The sequence below is a fragment of the Miscanthus floridulus genome, chromosome 15, assembly GCF_019320115.1.
Source record: "Miscanthus floridulus cultivar M001 chromosome 15, ASM1932011v1, whole genome shotgun sequence".
Lineage (NCBI taxonomy): Eukaryota > Viridiplantae > Streptophyta > Magnoliopsida > Poales > Poaceae > Miscanthus > Miscanthus floridulus.
In genome coordinates this window covers 4,905,367-4,921,825 of record NC_089594.1, presented here as the reverse complement: position 1 = coordinate 4,921,825, position 16,459 = coordinate 4,905,367, and the positions used below count along the sequence as shown (strand labels likewise).

Here is a 16,459-nt window from a genome sequence, read left to right as displayed (position 1 = left end):
AGCTTGCTGACAAATCAATTCCAGGGGTATTTTTGGGCTATGAGCCAGGTGCCAAGGGGTACCGGGTATATGATCCAGCCAGAGATAGGTTGATGGTGGCTAGAGATGTCATTTTTGATGAGAAGCGTCCGTGGAATTGGGAGGAGAAGAGCAGCAGTGGGACTGATGAAGTTTCAGCACCTGATACTTTTGTTGTTCAGTATTCGGATATTGTACCTGGTTCGACAATAGGCCAGGATTTAGGATTGGATGCTGATTTTAGTGGTGCACCATCTCCAGCCAGATCTGCTGCCTCAATTCCACCCGAGGGGGAGATAGGTGGATCGCCACCACATACTCCAATCTCTAGTACAGCCTCACAGCCAGCACATCAGATACAATGGGCGTCACCTCCATCTGATGTATCTGCAGGTTCAAACGAAGCACCAAGGTGATTCAGAACAGTGACAGACTTGTTGGACTCTACAGATGAAGTGGAGAATTTTGAGTACAGTGCACTATGTCTGACAGCTGTTAGTGAACCTACTTCAGTGGAGGAGGCTATGACCAAGGAATGCTGGAGACAAGCCATGATGGCTGAGATGAAGGCCATAGAAGAAAACAGGACCTGGGATGTCAGTGAGTTTCCCAAGGAGCAGAAGGCCATTGGTTTGAAGTGGGTTTTCAAACTAAAAAAAGACCCTGATGGCAAGATAGTCAAACATAAAGCAAGGCTAGTTGCCAAGGGTTATGCTCAAGTGCAGGGTGTGGATTTTGATGAGGTCTTTGCATCTATTGCCAGGATTGAGACGGTGAGGGTGCTACTTGCTCTAGCTGCAAAAGGAGGATGGGAGGTACATCACATGGATGTAAAATCAGCTTTCCTCAATGGTGATTTGACAGAATCAGTATATGTGAAGCAACCTCCAGGTTTCATTGTAGGCAAAGGTGACAAGGTTTTGAAACTCAGAAAGGCACTGTATGGCCTAAGGCAGGCTCCAAGGGCATGGAATGCAAAGTTAGACAAGGAGCTTATTGCTCTTGGCTTTACAAAAAAGCAAGCTAGATCAGGCTGTGTATAGAAGAAGCAACAGAGGCTCTTTTCTCATTGTAGGGGTGTATGTTGATGATCTCATCATCTCAGGGCCAAGTGTTAGAGACATTGAGCAGTTCAAAAATGAGATGAAGAAAAAATTCAGCATGAGTGATCTGGGGCTTCTTAGCTATTACCTAGGGATTGAGGTGAGGCAAGAAGATAGTGGAATCACATTGAGTCAGACTGCATATGCAAGCAAGATTCTGGAAACTGCAGGGATGTTGAACTGTAATCCAAGTGCTACACCAATGGAGTCTAGACTCAAGCTCTACAAGAGAATCGAGGATGAGGTTGTGAGGGCAACAGAATATAGAAGTATAATTGGTAGCTTAAGGTACCTTGTGAACACTAGGCCTGATCTGGCATTTTCAGTGGGTGTTGTCAGTAGGTATATGGAAGCACCAAGTCAAGCTCATTGGGGAGCAGTGAAGCAAATATTGAGGTATTTGAAGGGAACCAAGGATTATGGCTGCAGATATGAGAAGAGCACTGAACTGAAACCCTTCTTGCTTGGGTACAGTGATAGTGACTTTGCTGGTGATGTTGTTGACAGGAAAAGTACCACAGGAGTTGTCTACTTTCTTGGTGGCAATGTGGTCACTTGGGTGTCACAGAAATAGAAAATTGTTACTCTTTCTTCATGTGAAGCTGAGTATGTAGCAGCAGCAGCGGCAGCCTGTCAAGGAGTTTGGTTAAGCCGACTTGTTGGTGATCTAATGGGAACAAAGGAGGTGCGAGTAAAATTGCTCATGGACAATATGTCTGCAATTGCTTTGAGCAAGAACCCGGTGCATCATGATAGAAGTAAGCACATTGATACAAAATTTCACTTCATCCATGAATGCATTGAGGAGGGCAAGGTCGAGGTGGATCACATAGGCACTGCGAATTAGTTGGCCGACATCTTTACCAAGGCCCTGGGGCGAGCAAGGTTTGTTGATCTCAGAGAAGCAATCGGCGTCATCAAGGTGCAATAGGTTTAGGGGGTGAATTGTTAGCTAAACTATAGCACTAGTTAGTTAGTATTTTTGTTCAGTTAAGATCTAGAAGTCAGGTTAGAGGATAGTGCAAGTACGGAGGCGTGCTCATGCTTGACACGGTCTGGTCGAGTCGGTCTGGAGCGTCACGGTGCGCGCTGCAGCGCGTGGTGCGTGTCGCACAAAAACGGCGTGGCACACGGTGTGTAGCGTGGCGCGGGGATACGCGGAGGTATGTTCCGTGATCTCATCATGTATCTCTATAAATAGAAAGAACAAGGACCAAAAAGGGCTGCAACATTTGGCAGCAACAAACCCTAGTCTCAAACGTTCTCATCTGTTATCTCGCCGCGGTCACCGTCGAGACGCCGCCGCTGCGTTCTAGTTCGTTGCAGGGTATAGCCCGCGCCAACAATGGCACATGACTGTTGGGTATGTTGGAGCCGACAGTGATCCATCTTCACTAATGGCTCGTTAGGCTAGGATCCGATTAATGATTTTGGATTCCACAGACCCAACACTTAAAGACACCTATCACTGTTATGAGTGGAGGCATAACCGACAATGTCCCCCGTTAATTACATCCACCAACCGACTGTGTTCTAGTTGGGATATTGCTTCCCGTTTAGGCCACCATCCTACCACTACCGGAGGCGGCTTCTTTGCCGAGTGTCCCAGACTTTGCCGAGTGCTTTTTTTATCGGGCACTCGGTAAAGAGGCTGTTTGCCGAGTACCAGAGAGAAAGAACTCGGCAAACACCTGGCACTCGGCAAAGAGGTGGTTTGCTGAGTGCCGAGCACTCGACAAACAATAACACTCAGCAAAGAGGTGGTGTGCCGAGTGCTCGGCACTGGGCAAACCAGAACACTCGGCAAAGGGACACCTTTGTTAACGGCCGGCAACCACCGTTAATCCTTTGCCGAGTGTCTTCTCCTGACACTCGGCAAAGAGGCTCCTTTGCCGAGTGTCATTTTTTGACATTCGGCAAACCATATTTTTTTTCACTTTTGACCTCCAAACTTTTTCTGCAGTCCTCATATAATACCTGGTACTCCATGTTCCAATGTGGCACATTTCTCAGACTTTTTCTATATTTCTTTAATTTATTTCATTTAATTGAATTTTCTTAGATAATTCAAATTATAACTGCTAGTCATTCGAATAATGAAAAAAATAAATGGAAAATGATATTCATGTTATTTAGTATAACGTGAAGCCGTATCCACGAACAGACCACCAATTTCGAACATCTTGTTCACGAAACATGACCACGAACTTGCGGTCGAGTTGTTTTTAAATTCTATAAAAAGCAAACGAAGTCCGAAAATCATGAAACTTGTCAAGATGTCAAGATATCATATGTGGAGGCTATGATAAAAAAATTGAGAAGGTTTCGCGCAAGTTCTCACGTACGATGCTTGCAAACCAAAGAATCTCCGAAGAAGTTTCATGATTTCGTGAAGAGGCCGACGAGGTGGTAAGCATCGTCACTGGTACAGAGACGACCTTTACTCCCAGTGGGGAACCCCCTCTAGTCCCGGTTCCCCACCCGGGAGCAAGCATCCGGGACTAAAGAGGGGTCCTTTAGTCCCGAGTCAGGAACCAGGACTAAAGAGGGACCTTTAGTCCCGGTGGGTAACACCAACCGGGACTAAAGGTGCCTCCTGACATGCCATGAGGCCGGCACCCTTTAGTCCTAGTTGGTAATACCAACCGGGACTAAAGGTTATTTTTTTCTTTTTTCTTTTCTTTTCATTTTTTTGTTTTCTTTTCAAAATAGGTTTTCGAAGTCGTATTAGTATGTTTCGGTTCAAGCACAATGAACGTATTAAATGACACAATTCAAGCATAGAACTATATATATATATATATATATATATATATATATATATATATATATATATATATATATATATATATGCATGCATGCATGCATATGTGTATTTTACAGTTGTTGTGATATAACAATTTTCCTCTCATCCTCTAGCTTGGCTTCCATGGCAGTGTTGGGTCGAAGTAGAACTCGCCCTTGGAATCGATGGCCTGGTCATTAAAAAATCCGGCTATAGACTCTTGAATTGCTTTGATCTGGTCTTGTCGTATGACCTTTTCCTCCAACCATCGAGCCTATAGGTTTGAATTAAAGGAAAATAAATTAATATATGTACATAGATATATATATATATAAAGACATAGTAACACAATCAATAATAATAATTAAATGAATATATAGTGTATTTTTAATGTACTTTGAGTCTCTTTGTAGGAGTTCTTTGGGAGAGCTCCTTGATAAACTTGCAAACATAGTAACCATAGTAGTTGTTCCCCTGTTCCTGCCTTAGACACCACTTTACGAGAAAAAGATTTGTCATCCAATCTGGTGATCCGGTGAAAGCTATATGTTTAATTAATAAAGATGATGCAATTTAGGGGACTTACTTTCAAAGGGATTACATTCAGTGGCGCTTTGCATTTTCCCATGTGTTGCTTCTCAATAAAGGTTTTCCAAACACTGCCCAATAAAAAATTTGCCACATCATTAGATATAGTTAATCATCATGTTTGTGTGTATATATAGTTGCTAGAGATACCAAAATTACCTCTGAATAATATCTATCATATCTTGGTAGTCTTGTTGTGGTTTTCTCATCGAGTCATAGATTATCAAGTGACTTTTCACCAGATCGATGTCCATCAATATCCAGTGATTGCTGCATGTGTTTATAGGATATAATGCATAACACTCATTAATTAACTAGAATCAACATATGAGCCATTAAGGATGATCGACATTATTAACACTCACTTGAAGTTGTAGGGAAAGAGTATATCCTTCTTGTGGCGTTGGTTCACTAAGAAGTTCATGAGGTTACTCTATGACTCGGACTTCCAATTAGGCTTTGGAGTAACTAGGTCTTTGAATACTATATGGGGATCAACAAAACCAATTTCATTGCAGCCTTTCTTTCTGCACTCTGTTATTATAAATCTGCATATATATAGTACTTGTTAGGATAATTTATATGCATATACACCATATGATGAGTTTAATAATAGATCGAAAGAATTATTACTTACAGGCAATAGCAGCTAATGATAACTTTGTCTAGAGAGGTCAGGTGGCATAGTTGATGAAATTCTGCAAAGTCAACATACATAACATCATCGCCACGGAACCAATGTTCGTCTCTAATTCTGACACCAACGCAGAAGTATCCACCGGTAGACGCCTGCATGTACCACTTATTTAGCAGGTACATTTGCGTCCCCAGATCACCTAAGGCTTGAGGGTTGTATAGACTCTGGCCTAGTACAAATTTTTTCTTCCAAATATCAACCTCCGCCGCACTCTCAATGTTTCCATCACCAAACATATGGTAAAGGTCGAGACCAGTCTCTTCAATAAATTCACCAAGGTGATCCAAATCGATATCCGGAGGTATGTTTGTCTAATGCATTAATCCTAAATTCAAACCATATTCATTACCAACAACTAGCGGGGGGACTGATTGGTGCGATTGTTGTCCGAGTTGTGCAACTCCTTTCCCTGCCCGCTTCTTTTTCTATACCGCCTCAATTGACTTCGTGAGAGCGCGGTCATAGTCCGTTAACGTTGCTTTGGATGACTTACGAGATTCCCGCTGTTGTTGTTGGTAAGAAGCCACCTTTTTTCTTAGAATATCTGGAGCTACGAAGAAGTACGATTTCTCTGGGTTACTCCTTGCTTCTTGATCCTTTTTAAGTTTGTCATAGAATCTAGACATATCTTTTTTATATGCATCAGTTACTTCTTCCTTCTCTTCATATATTATTTTGGGAATAGCCCTTGGTTTCACGGTGGCTTTCTTTGCCGGCGGGGGCTGGTTCTTCGTTTGCGGGGCTAGCCTCTTGCTAGTACTTGGCTTCTTGGTAGGTGGGGGTGGGGGAGGCATTGGAGACCTCCTTGGAGGTGGTGGCAGCGGCATTGGAGACCTCCTTGGAGGTGGCGGCTACGGCGTTGGAGACCTCCTTGGAGATGGTGTGGATGCAGCCTCGCCTTCCAACACATTGTCATCGTACAGAGCACTATGATGATCTGGCGATTGAACAATTGGACTTAGGTTGGGGGAGGATTTGCTACAAAAAAAGGAATGACATATTATTATGAGCAGATTGTTAATTATTTAAGCTAATATAAATTAATGATGTAGTGTTTTCATCCGCACCTATGGTGAGGTAGTTCAGGAGGAGGTGTAGGCGACATCTCGGGAATGATGATGTAGCGCTTGCGCCATAGAATGAATGTCTTCTCTGCTTCTCTGAGAGCCTTCTCGCCATCTCCTCCAGGAATGTCAAGAGGCAAATCACTAAAACCTTTTTCAGCTTTATCTACCGAGATGGTAGCATATCCTTCTTGGATTATATTCCCATGAATCCTTGGTGTCTTGGTTCGGTCGATAGGATTAACAAGACCGATAGCCACCTTGATTGTGGAATTCCCCTTCGGAATGTGTAGCTCACACGATGTACAAGGTTCAGTGACATCATCCATAGGGAAGCGTAGTCCTGTGTCCTCTTGATTTGGTATCTCCATGGAAGCGCAACTGCTTTTCAACTGAACAGATTGGCTAATGTTGATTCCTGGCTCTGATGCCTGCTTGCTTGCACTCACTGCTATTTGCACTTACCTTCTGATTTCCTCCTGCATTCTCGCTTCAAGGTTTTTTTCCTGCTCCTGTGCTTCACGCACCGCTTCCTCCAACCTTTGGAGCCACTGTGCCTCTTCTTCCTTCTTTCTCTGGCGGGTTCTGTAGGACGGTCTGTCCTGAGGGAATCCATGCTCCCATGAGACACTTCCTTTGCCTCTAGTTCGGCCACCATGATCAATAGTCCCGATGGCGTATGTTAGTTCATCCTTCTCTCTGTTGGGCCTGAACGCACCACTAGTAGTAGCTCTCTGAGCATAAAATAATATTTCTACTGCTTCTTGCAGTCTTGCACCATAAACGCACTTCCGTGTCTCCTCATCCAGTGTTCCCCCATGAGCGAAAAACTAATTCTTTGCACGCTCTCTCCACTCGAGTGATTCTGGTGTGATACCCTTGGCAAGAAGGTATGCTTCCATTTTGTTCCACTTCTTAATGGCAGTCGAGTGGCCACCTGATCCCAAGTTATGGTGGTATGTCTTCTGTTGGGCATTACGTTGGTTCTTTATCACCCGACTCACACCCTCTTCCGACGTCTTGTACTATACAAACTCATCCCAATAGGGCCTCTACTTTGAGATCGGGCCTGGGATAGTAAAATCTGGTGCTATGTTCTTCTTAACATACAACATGTATAGGTGTTTCTTCCAAGTCTAAAACTAGGTGGCCATCTTCTTCATTGCCCAATCCCTAACTCGCTCCTTCAATTCATCACCATCTATTATATCATCATAACCATCTGTTTGGAGCGTGAAATGTTCCAAGACATCATTCCAAATTAACGTCTTATCACGATCAGAGACAAAACTGATATGAGGAGCACTGGTCTTCTTCTTCCATTCGTGAGTACTGATCAAGAGCCGGTCCCGTACAAGGTAACCACAGTGGTGCACGAATTTCATTTTATTTGGCCCCCCGGTTCGCCTGTATCCACATTGAACTCCGAGATGATGAAGCGGCCCTGCAATGGCTTTTTGGGACCTCGAACATTTTTACTCTTCGTTGTAGTTGTTGATGTCGATCCAGAGGGCTACAAAACATAAACATTATTTTTAATGTCATGAGCACACATAAGACATATGATAATATAAATAGCTAATAATAAAAAATATATACTTGGCCAATATGTTGTTGCTCATTTTGTTCAAGAGCTAAGTACTGACTCCCGTCATCTGCATCCTCTTGCATGTTATTTTTAGCACCATCATCATCGGCAACTTGAGTGCCAGTGTTGATCAAATTCATCATCAACTCCTCCTCATCCATGTTTCTCGGGTCGGCCATCTAGCTTCAAAAAACAAAACTAATATATAGTACATCAAATCTTTGCTTACATGCGTAAAATCTAGGAACAATATGCATTATTAAATCTTGCCCCTCGGTCACGGACGCAATTCGCCACACTAGGGCGAACTGCATTGGTACTAGGGCGAATTAGGGCTATACATAAACGGCCAAGGGCAAATTGCATCGGTGACTAGGGCGAACCACGTCGGTGACATTAACAACGCGGTTCACCCTAGTCACCGATGCAATTCGCCCTAGTGTGATTGTTTAGCGTTAACGATAACGATAATACGAATGTTGATCGACTAGGCCATGAGAGAGGGCGGTGTGACGAGAGTGGCGGTGCTCCGCTCTATCGTATATATGTTTGTACACATGGGTGAACGAGGGCAGCGGTGCTCCACCGTATAAACCCTAAACCCTAGGGCGAACGAGGGTGGCAGTGCTCTACCGTATAAACCCTAAACCCTAGGGTGAACGAGGGCGGCGGTGCTCCGCCGTATAACCCATAACGAGGGCAGCGGTGCTCCGCCGTATAAACCCTAAACGTCATGGAGCTAGCCGAGGAGTGAACTTCTTCTTAGCGACCGCGCCGCATGTCATGGACGACTGCCTCGGCATCGTGCAGCTTCTTAGCGATAGCACCATGACGCGCTCCACGGAGTACTCTATGCTCCCTCTCTAGGGCGAAGTGCCATCAAACCAGCCCGTCCAGTGGAAGGACGTCGTCTACAACGCCGCGCACGCGCTCCGCCCCTGCATGTACAGGCCCATCGACGACAACACGACGATAGCCAATAATAAGCTGTCGGTGCTCGTCTACTTCCACGGCAGCGGCTTCTGCCTGTGCAGCTTCGAGCTGCCCAACTTCCATTCCGGCGTGCTTAGGCTCGCCGCGGAGCTCCCGGCGCTCATGCTCTCCGTCGACTATCTCCTGGCGCCCGAGCACCGCCTCCCCACGATGCACTGTGACGCCGAGGCCATCCTGTCGTGGCTCCACACCTAGGCCGAGGCCGACTCGTGGCTGGCCGACGACTCGGCCGACCTGGGCAGGGTGTTCATCTACGACGACTTGGTCGGTGACAACATCGCGCACCACGTCGCCATTCGGTATGGCAGCGGGCAGCTCGCCCTTGACCCCATCATCCGGATTGCTAGGTGCGTCTTGCTCTGGCCCTTCTTCGCCGTCGAGGAGAGGACGGTGTCCGAGGCGGCCGGCCTTGTTGACAAACATGGCACGGCGCTGTTCGACCAGGCATGGCGCCTGGCGCTGCCTGTCGGCGTGACCCAGCGGCCAACCCGTTTGGGCCGGACAGCGTCCCGTTGGACGACGTCGCCTTCCCACCGCTGCTCATCGTGGACCCGGACCAGGACGTGCTGCATGACCGCATACAGGACTATGTCGCTAGGTTGATGGCGATGGGGAAGCCGATCGAACTTGCCGTGTTGTCGTGTTTAGAGGGGGCCAGGGCCACGGGTTCTTCATCTTCGACCCGGAATGCGAAAGCTGAGAGAACTCACCTCACGACTGCGGAGGCGCGCGTGGTGGAGGGCTCGTCGGCGCGAGGTGGGGTGGCGACCGGCGGCGGCGCGAGGAAGAAGAGGAGAAAGGGCGGTTGTTCGACGAGGAAGAAGAGGAGGGGATCGATCTGCGCCAGGCACTGGCTCATATATACTAGGGAGATTTACTCCCGGTGCCAGCCACCAGCTGGGAGTAAAGGTCCTTTACTCCCGGTGCGTGTTACCAACCGGAAGTAAAGGTCCCTTTACTCCCGGTACTTGTTACCAACCAGGAGTAAAGGTATACCTTTACTCCCAGTTGGTAACACACACCGGGAGTAAAGGGTTTTTTTGGCGGGCCACGAAATTGCAGCCCACCTTTACTCCCGGGTGGGCTTGGCACCCGGGAGTAAAGGTGGGCTGCAGTTTTGTTTCCCGCCTGTTTTGAGCAAATTTTTTTAATAAAATGCAATAGTCTTGTTAAATACATAGTAAATTAAATAAAAGGCATAAAATTATTTTATTAAAAATATGGATTTTTTTTCTTTATTGCACATAGGAAAAATCTATAACCTAACTTTTTTTATTTTTTGTTATAATTATAAAACATAATGTAACTAATATTTATTATTTCGTTAATGCAAAAATGTAGTGTTTAATTAAAATTATTAAAACTATTGGTTTTGGACAAGAAATTTGTTTTCACATCATTTTAACGTTAATATTTTAATTTTTCATCACTCAATATCCTAATTTAACTTTTCAAGAGAGAAATCCCACCAAATCAAACATTGATTTAATTTGAAACACGACATAATAAACTTCTGAATTCACAATTATTACATAATATCTCAAACACACACTACATTAAATCACTATATCATCAAGTGGGCATAGCACAGTGAACTTCTGCTTTACGTATGTCCCCTAGTTATGATCGCGTCGTAACCATGGAGTGTCCTCATCATTTACCAAGATGCTAGGGTCTTTGTTCACTTTGAAGGGCGGAATTCGGTCATCCTTTTCATAATCTTCTGACATGTCCGACTTATCCTCAATTCCCACGATGACTCTTTTCCCTGAAAGAACTATGTGACGCTTTGGCTCTTTGGTTGAGTCATTATCGTTTTTTCCTCTTTTTGGTTTGGTAGACACATCATTGACATAGAACACCTGATTCACATCCTTGGCAAGGATGAATGGTTCATCTTTGTACCCAATATTACTAAGGTCTACTATTGTCATTCCATACTCGTTGTCTACTGTTACCCCGCCTCCGGTCACCTTGACCCATTGGCACTTGAACAATGGGATCTTCAAAGTAGGTGCATATTCTAGTTCCCATATTTCATCTATGCGGCCATAATATGTCTGCTTATTCCCATTTGGGTCTGTGGCATCTATGCAGACACCACTGTTTTGGTTGGTACTCCTTTTATCTTGGGCTACTGTGTAGAATATGTTCCCATTTATCTCGTACCCTTTGTATGTGACGATATGCCATGATGGTTGCATAGCCAATAAATATAGTTGCTCATGGATGCTCTCATCACCTTGACATTTTTTTTGCAACCAACCGCCAAAAGTTTCTATGTGCTTACGTGTAATCCAAGCTTTAGTCTTCCCTGGAAACTCAAATCGTAAGAGATCCTTGTGTGTCTCAATATACGGATCTACCAAAGAGGAGTTCTGTAGAACTATGTAGTGCGCTTTATTGAAATAATCATCCTCCTTACCAATATATGTTTTCCTCCCTAGTGTCCCCTTTCCGCTTAGTCTCCCCTCATGTCTCGATTCAGGAACACCAATCGAGTCAAGGTCAGGAATAAAGTCAACACAGAACTCAATGACCTCTTCTGTTCCATAGCCCTTGGCGATGCTTCCTTCTGGGCGAGCACGGTTGTGAACATATTTCTTCAGGACTCCCATGAATCTCTCTAAGGGGAACATGTTGTGTAGGAACACAGGACCGAGAATGAAAATCTCCTTGACTAGGTGAACTAGGAGGTGTGTCATGATATCAAAGAAGGAAGGAGAGAACACCAACTCAAAACTGACGAGACATTGAACCACATCATTCTATAGTTTAGCTAGATCAGTTGGATCAATTGCCTTCTGAGAAATTGCATTGAGGAATGCACATAGCTTCACGATGGCTAGACGTACATTTGGAGGTAGAATTCCTCTTAATGCAACTAGAAGTAATTGCATCATGAGAACGTGATAGTCATGGGACTTTAAGTTACAGAATTTCTTCTCTGGCACATTTATAATACCCTTTATATTCGAGGAGAATCCAGATGGTACCTTGATGTTGTTTAAGCATTCAAACATGATTTCCTTCTCCTCTTTGCTTAGAGTGTAGCTGGCAGGACATAGGTAATGGCGTCCATCATTTGTCTTCTCTGGATGTAGGTTGTCTCTTTCTCTCAAACAACGCAGGTCCTGTCGTGCTTCAAATGTGTCCTTAGGCTTTCCATACACACCCATGAAGCCTAGCAGGTTCACACAAAGATTCTTCATCAGGTGCATCACGTCGATCGAGCTGCGGACCTCTAGGACTTGCTAATAGGGTAGGTCCCAAAATATGGACTTCTTCTTCCACATGGGTGCGTGACTGTTAGCGTCGTTCAGAACAGGTTGGTTGCCATGTCCTTTTCCAAAGATGACTTTCACATCATTGACCATATCGAGTACATCCTCACTGGTTCGGTTGCGAGGCTTGGTCAGGTGGTCTACCTTCCCTTTAAAATGCTTGCCTTTCTTTCTTACGCGGTGATTTGTAGGAAGAAATCGACGATGGCCAAGGTACACGACCTTTCAACATTTTTTCAAGAATACCCCTCTAATATCACCGAAGTAGTGTGTGCATGCATTATATCCCTTGTTTGACTGTCCTGAAAGATTACTTAGAGCAGGCCAATGATTGATTGTTATGAACAACAATGCTCGCAGATCAAGGTGTTCCTGTTTGTACTCATCCCACACACGTACACCTTCTTTATTCCACAAAATGAGAAGTTCGTTAATAAGTGGTCTCAGGTATACAACGATGTCATTGCCAGGTTGCTTCGGGCCTTGGATGAGTACATGCATCATAATGAACTTCCGCTTCATGCATAACCATGGAGGAAGGTTGTAGATACTTAGAGTAATAGGCCAAGTGCTATGACAACTGTTCTGCTCTCCAAAAGGATTGATACCATCTGTACTTAAAGCAAACCTTAAGTTTCTTGCGTCATTTGCAAACTCCGGGAATTCTCTATTGATTGCTCTCCACTAGGACCCATCAGCAGGGTGTTCTTTGTGCCATCGCAACAATTTTGCATGTTCTTTGTTTCTGAACAGATGTTTCAAGCGTGGTATTATAGGAGCATACCACATAACCTTGGTGGGGATTTTCTTCCGCGGACGTTCGCCCTCAACATCACCAGGGTCATCTCACCTGATCTTATACCACGATGCATGGCATACCGGGCATGCATCCAATTTCTCGTACTCTTTGCCACGGTACAGGATGCAGTCATTAGGACATGCATGTATCTTCTCGATTTCTAGCCCCATAGGACAGACAACTTGTTTTGCTTCGTAGGTAGTGGCGGACAATTCATTGTCCTTCAGAAGCTTCTTCTTTTGGATTTTTAGTAACTCTCCAAATCCCTTGTTAGATACACCATTCTTTGCCTTCCATTGCAGCAATTCTAGTGTGGTTCCCAACTTTTTTTGCCCTGCATCACAAGTTGGGTACAACAATTTCTTGTGATCTTCTAGCATCCACTCGAACTTGATCTTCTCTTTTTCACTTTCATATTCTCTTTGTGCGTCACGAATGACCTGACAAAGATCATCATCAGGCTCATCTTCTGCGGCTACCTCTTCTTCAGCTTCTCCCATTGCAGTATCATTGAAGCACACACCATTGGGAATAATATCATTGTCGTCCCATTATTCTTCTTCACCTTCTTCCCTTACAACGCCGGTTTCTCCGTGCTTCGTCCAACAAATATAGTTTGGCATGAAACCCAACTTGAACAAGTGTGAATGAAGAGTCCTTGAGCAAGGATATTTCACCGTATTCTTACATATGGCACATGGGCAGCACATGAAACCATCGCGTTTGTTTGCCTCGGCCGCACGTAACAAAGAATGCACGCCGTCAATGAACTCTTGGGAGCGGCGATCAGCATTGTACATCCAATGCCGGCTCATCTGCATTACATGACATAAATACCATATTAAAACCTAGATCATAATTAATTATTTATACAACATGCGTGCCACCACAAAAGGTACAAATTTATGAAAGCATCGCTACAATGTAGACAATCCCAACTACCACTAAAAGAACTAAAGCTAAAATACATTTCAGGAGCACAAGGATTTCGCGACCAATCTCAACTAAAATAGACAGATCCCCCGATTGTGCAACATCTTTGGGCTTCTTCGGCTGGATCACTGCCTCATTAGCCGCCGTATCTGCCTATTGTGAAAGATATTTTTGCATGAGTTCAACATACTCTTCCTCCCAGTAGAAGCCTGAACATCGTCCACTGCCATCCCACTGAAATTAAAACAAAAAATTAGAACTTTAATCACAACCATCATGAAAATAGGTATAAACTAACCATAATCATAAAATACGATAAAATAACTCACATTGCGATCCGGTCACTTGTAGAAGATACAACCATTGTTGGGACCCTCCTTCACTCGGTACTCCATCACAATCTTCGTCTCATCACGACACTTGCTGCATGGAATGAGAGGGAGGCCCGACCTAAGTCGCTTTGGAAACCCCTGAGAGGCCGAGGACCCGAAAGCAGTTGCCATCTACTCTCTATACTCATTTTTTAATACACTATAAATTTCTCATTTTATAAACAAATAAAATTAAAAAACTATAAAATTATCTATATCTCTAAATAATGAAGTGTGCTATGCATGCTAGAAATAAAAAGTGAATACTAATTTTAAATACCTACTTTAACCTTTCTTCATCCAAATATGCAAACTATAAGTTATTTTGAGCTCAAATTGTTTACAAATAAAAAAACACCATAAAAAGAATATATATATAGTGAACAATATGAGATAAGCCAATGATGAAAAATGAAAGTATGAGATTGGTAACCTTTACAACTGAAGAATCGACGGAGGAATCGAAGAAATCGATGGAGAAATTGAAGAATGGATGGAGGAACAATGGAGGAAGGAAGCAAGAACACTAGTGCAGTGAGCTTGAAAATGTGCTGAGCTCGGGCTCGGGGAGGAAGAAGGAGGTGGCCGGGATATAAAGGGGGGACCTTTAGTCCCGGTTTGTGGATCCAACCGGGACTAAAGGTAACTTTCAAACCCCCGGCGCAGCCACGGCCCGGGAGTAGACCTTTACTCCCGGTTGGAGGCACCAACCGGGAGTAAAAGTCTATCTTTAGTCCCGGTTGGTGGTTCCAACCGGGACTAAAGGTCCCTGCCACCTCTGTTTGGCATAGTAGCCGTTGGGTAGGGACCTTTAGTCCCGGTTGGTGGCTCCAATTGGGACTAAAGGTCTCTCTAGTCCTGGGCGCAAAAAATGCCAGGACTAGAGCCCATTTTGGTCAAGGATCAAAGGTCTATTCTCTACTAGTGCGTATGTGACAAACTTGCGCGAAACCTCCTCAATTTTCAATTATACTTGTGGTTGTTAATGGTACTTCTATTTGCAATTGTGGTTGAAGACGATGGAGCACTTGGATTACTTGTGAACTTATTTGTGATATATTGTGAGACATGTGACGTTTGTGATATATATGTGATGTTTGTGATATATATGTGGTGTTGGTGATATATATGTGCTGTTGATGATATATATGTGATGTTTGTTATATATCATCTGTTTGTTTGGATGGGATGTAAAAAACAAATAAAAAAACTGTTTTCAGTCACTTTGCCGAGTGCAATGGCCATGACACTCGGCAAAGTGACTACCTGGGAACTACCTGGGAACATGCTTTGCCGAGTGCAAAGGCCATTGCACTAGGCAAACATCACAGATTTGCCAAGTGCCACGGGCTAGGCACTCGGCAAACATCACATGCTTTGCCGAGTGTCTTGCCGGCGGCACTCGGCACAGTGGCCACCTTTGCTGAGTGTCTAAGTCAACGGCGCTCAGCAAAGCGGGGACCTTTGCCGAGTGCTTGACCTTAACACTCGGCAAAGCCGCTGTCACGGTGGCGCTCGCCGTCACAGCCACTTTTCTTTGCCGAGTGTCGGATTGGCACTCGGCAAAGTCTTTGTCGAGTGCCCGACAAAGTGCACTCGGCAAAGAGGTCTTTGCCGATAAACTGTTTACCGAGAGCCCTTTGCTGAGTGTAACACTCAGCAATGGCTTTGCCGAGTGTATATCGGCCTTTGCCGAGTGCCTGAGGCACTCGGCAAAGAAGCCGCCTCCGGTAGTGTACAGTTCTAGTTGGGATATTGCTACCGGTTTAGGCCACTAGCTGGCATTGACATGCTAATACCATGTTGTGGCTTGATTCAGCAGTGTCATAATGGTATCATTGTAGGGTTTTGGGTTGACTCGACAATGTTAAGGACCGTTGGATCCATCTCTTACCACCCACTAGTGTAGGACTGAACATTAGTCCCGGTTGGCAAACCCCCTTTAGTCTTGGTTACCTAGCTGGGATTGTGAATCCAGAACTAAAGGCCCCCCCTTTTAGTCCCGTTCTAGGAACCGGGACTAAAAGTGGACCTTTAGCCCTAGTTGCTATTACCAACCGGGACTAAATGGTTCCCCAGACCTTGCCTTGGGACTAGCATGTTTAGTCCTAGTTGGTGTTTCCAACCGGGACTAAAGGTTCCTTTTTTTCCATTTCTTTCCTTTTTATTTTATGGTTTATTTTTAATTCAATTCTTTTTTGTTTCGATTAGCTTTTCATATACGAATTCTACGTTG

General features: G+C 44.5%; 1 pseudogene; it reads left to right on the top strand.

The window, feature by feature from the left end:
• Positions 1-92: 92 nt before the first annotated feature.
• On the top strand, positions 93-9,536 carry LOC136506868 (carboxylesterase 15-like; annotated as a pseudogene).
• The last annotated feature ends 6,923 nt before the right edge of the window (positions 9,537-16,459 follow it).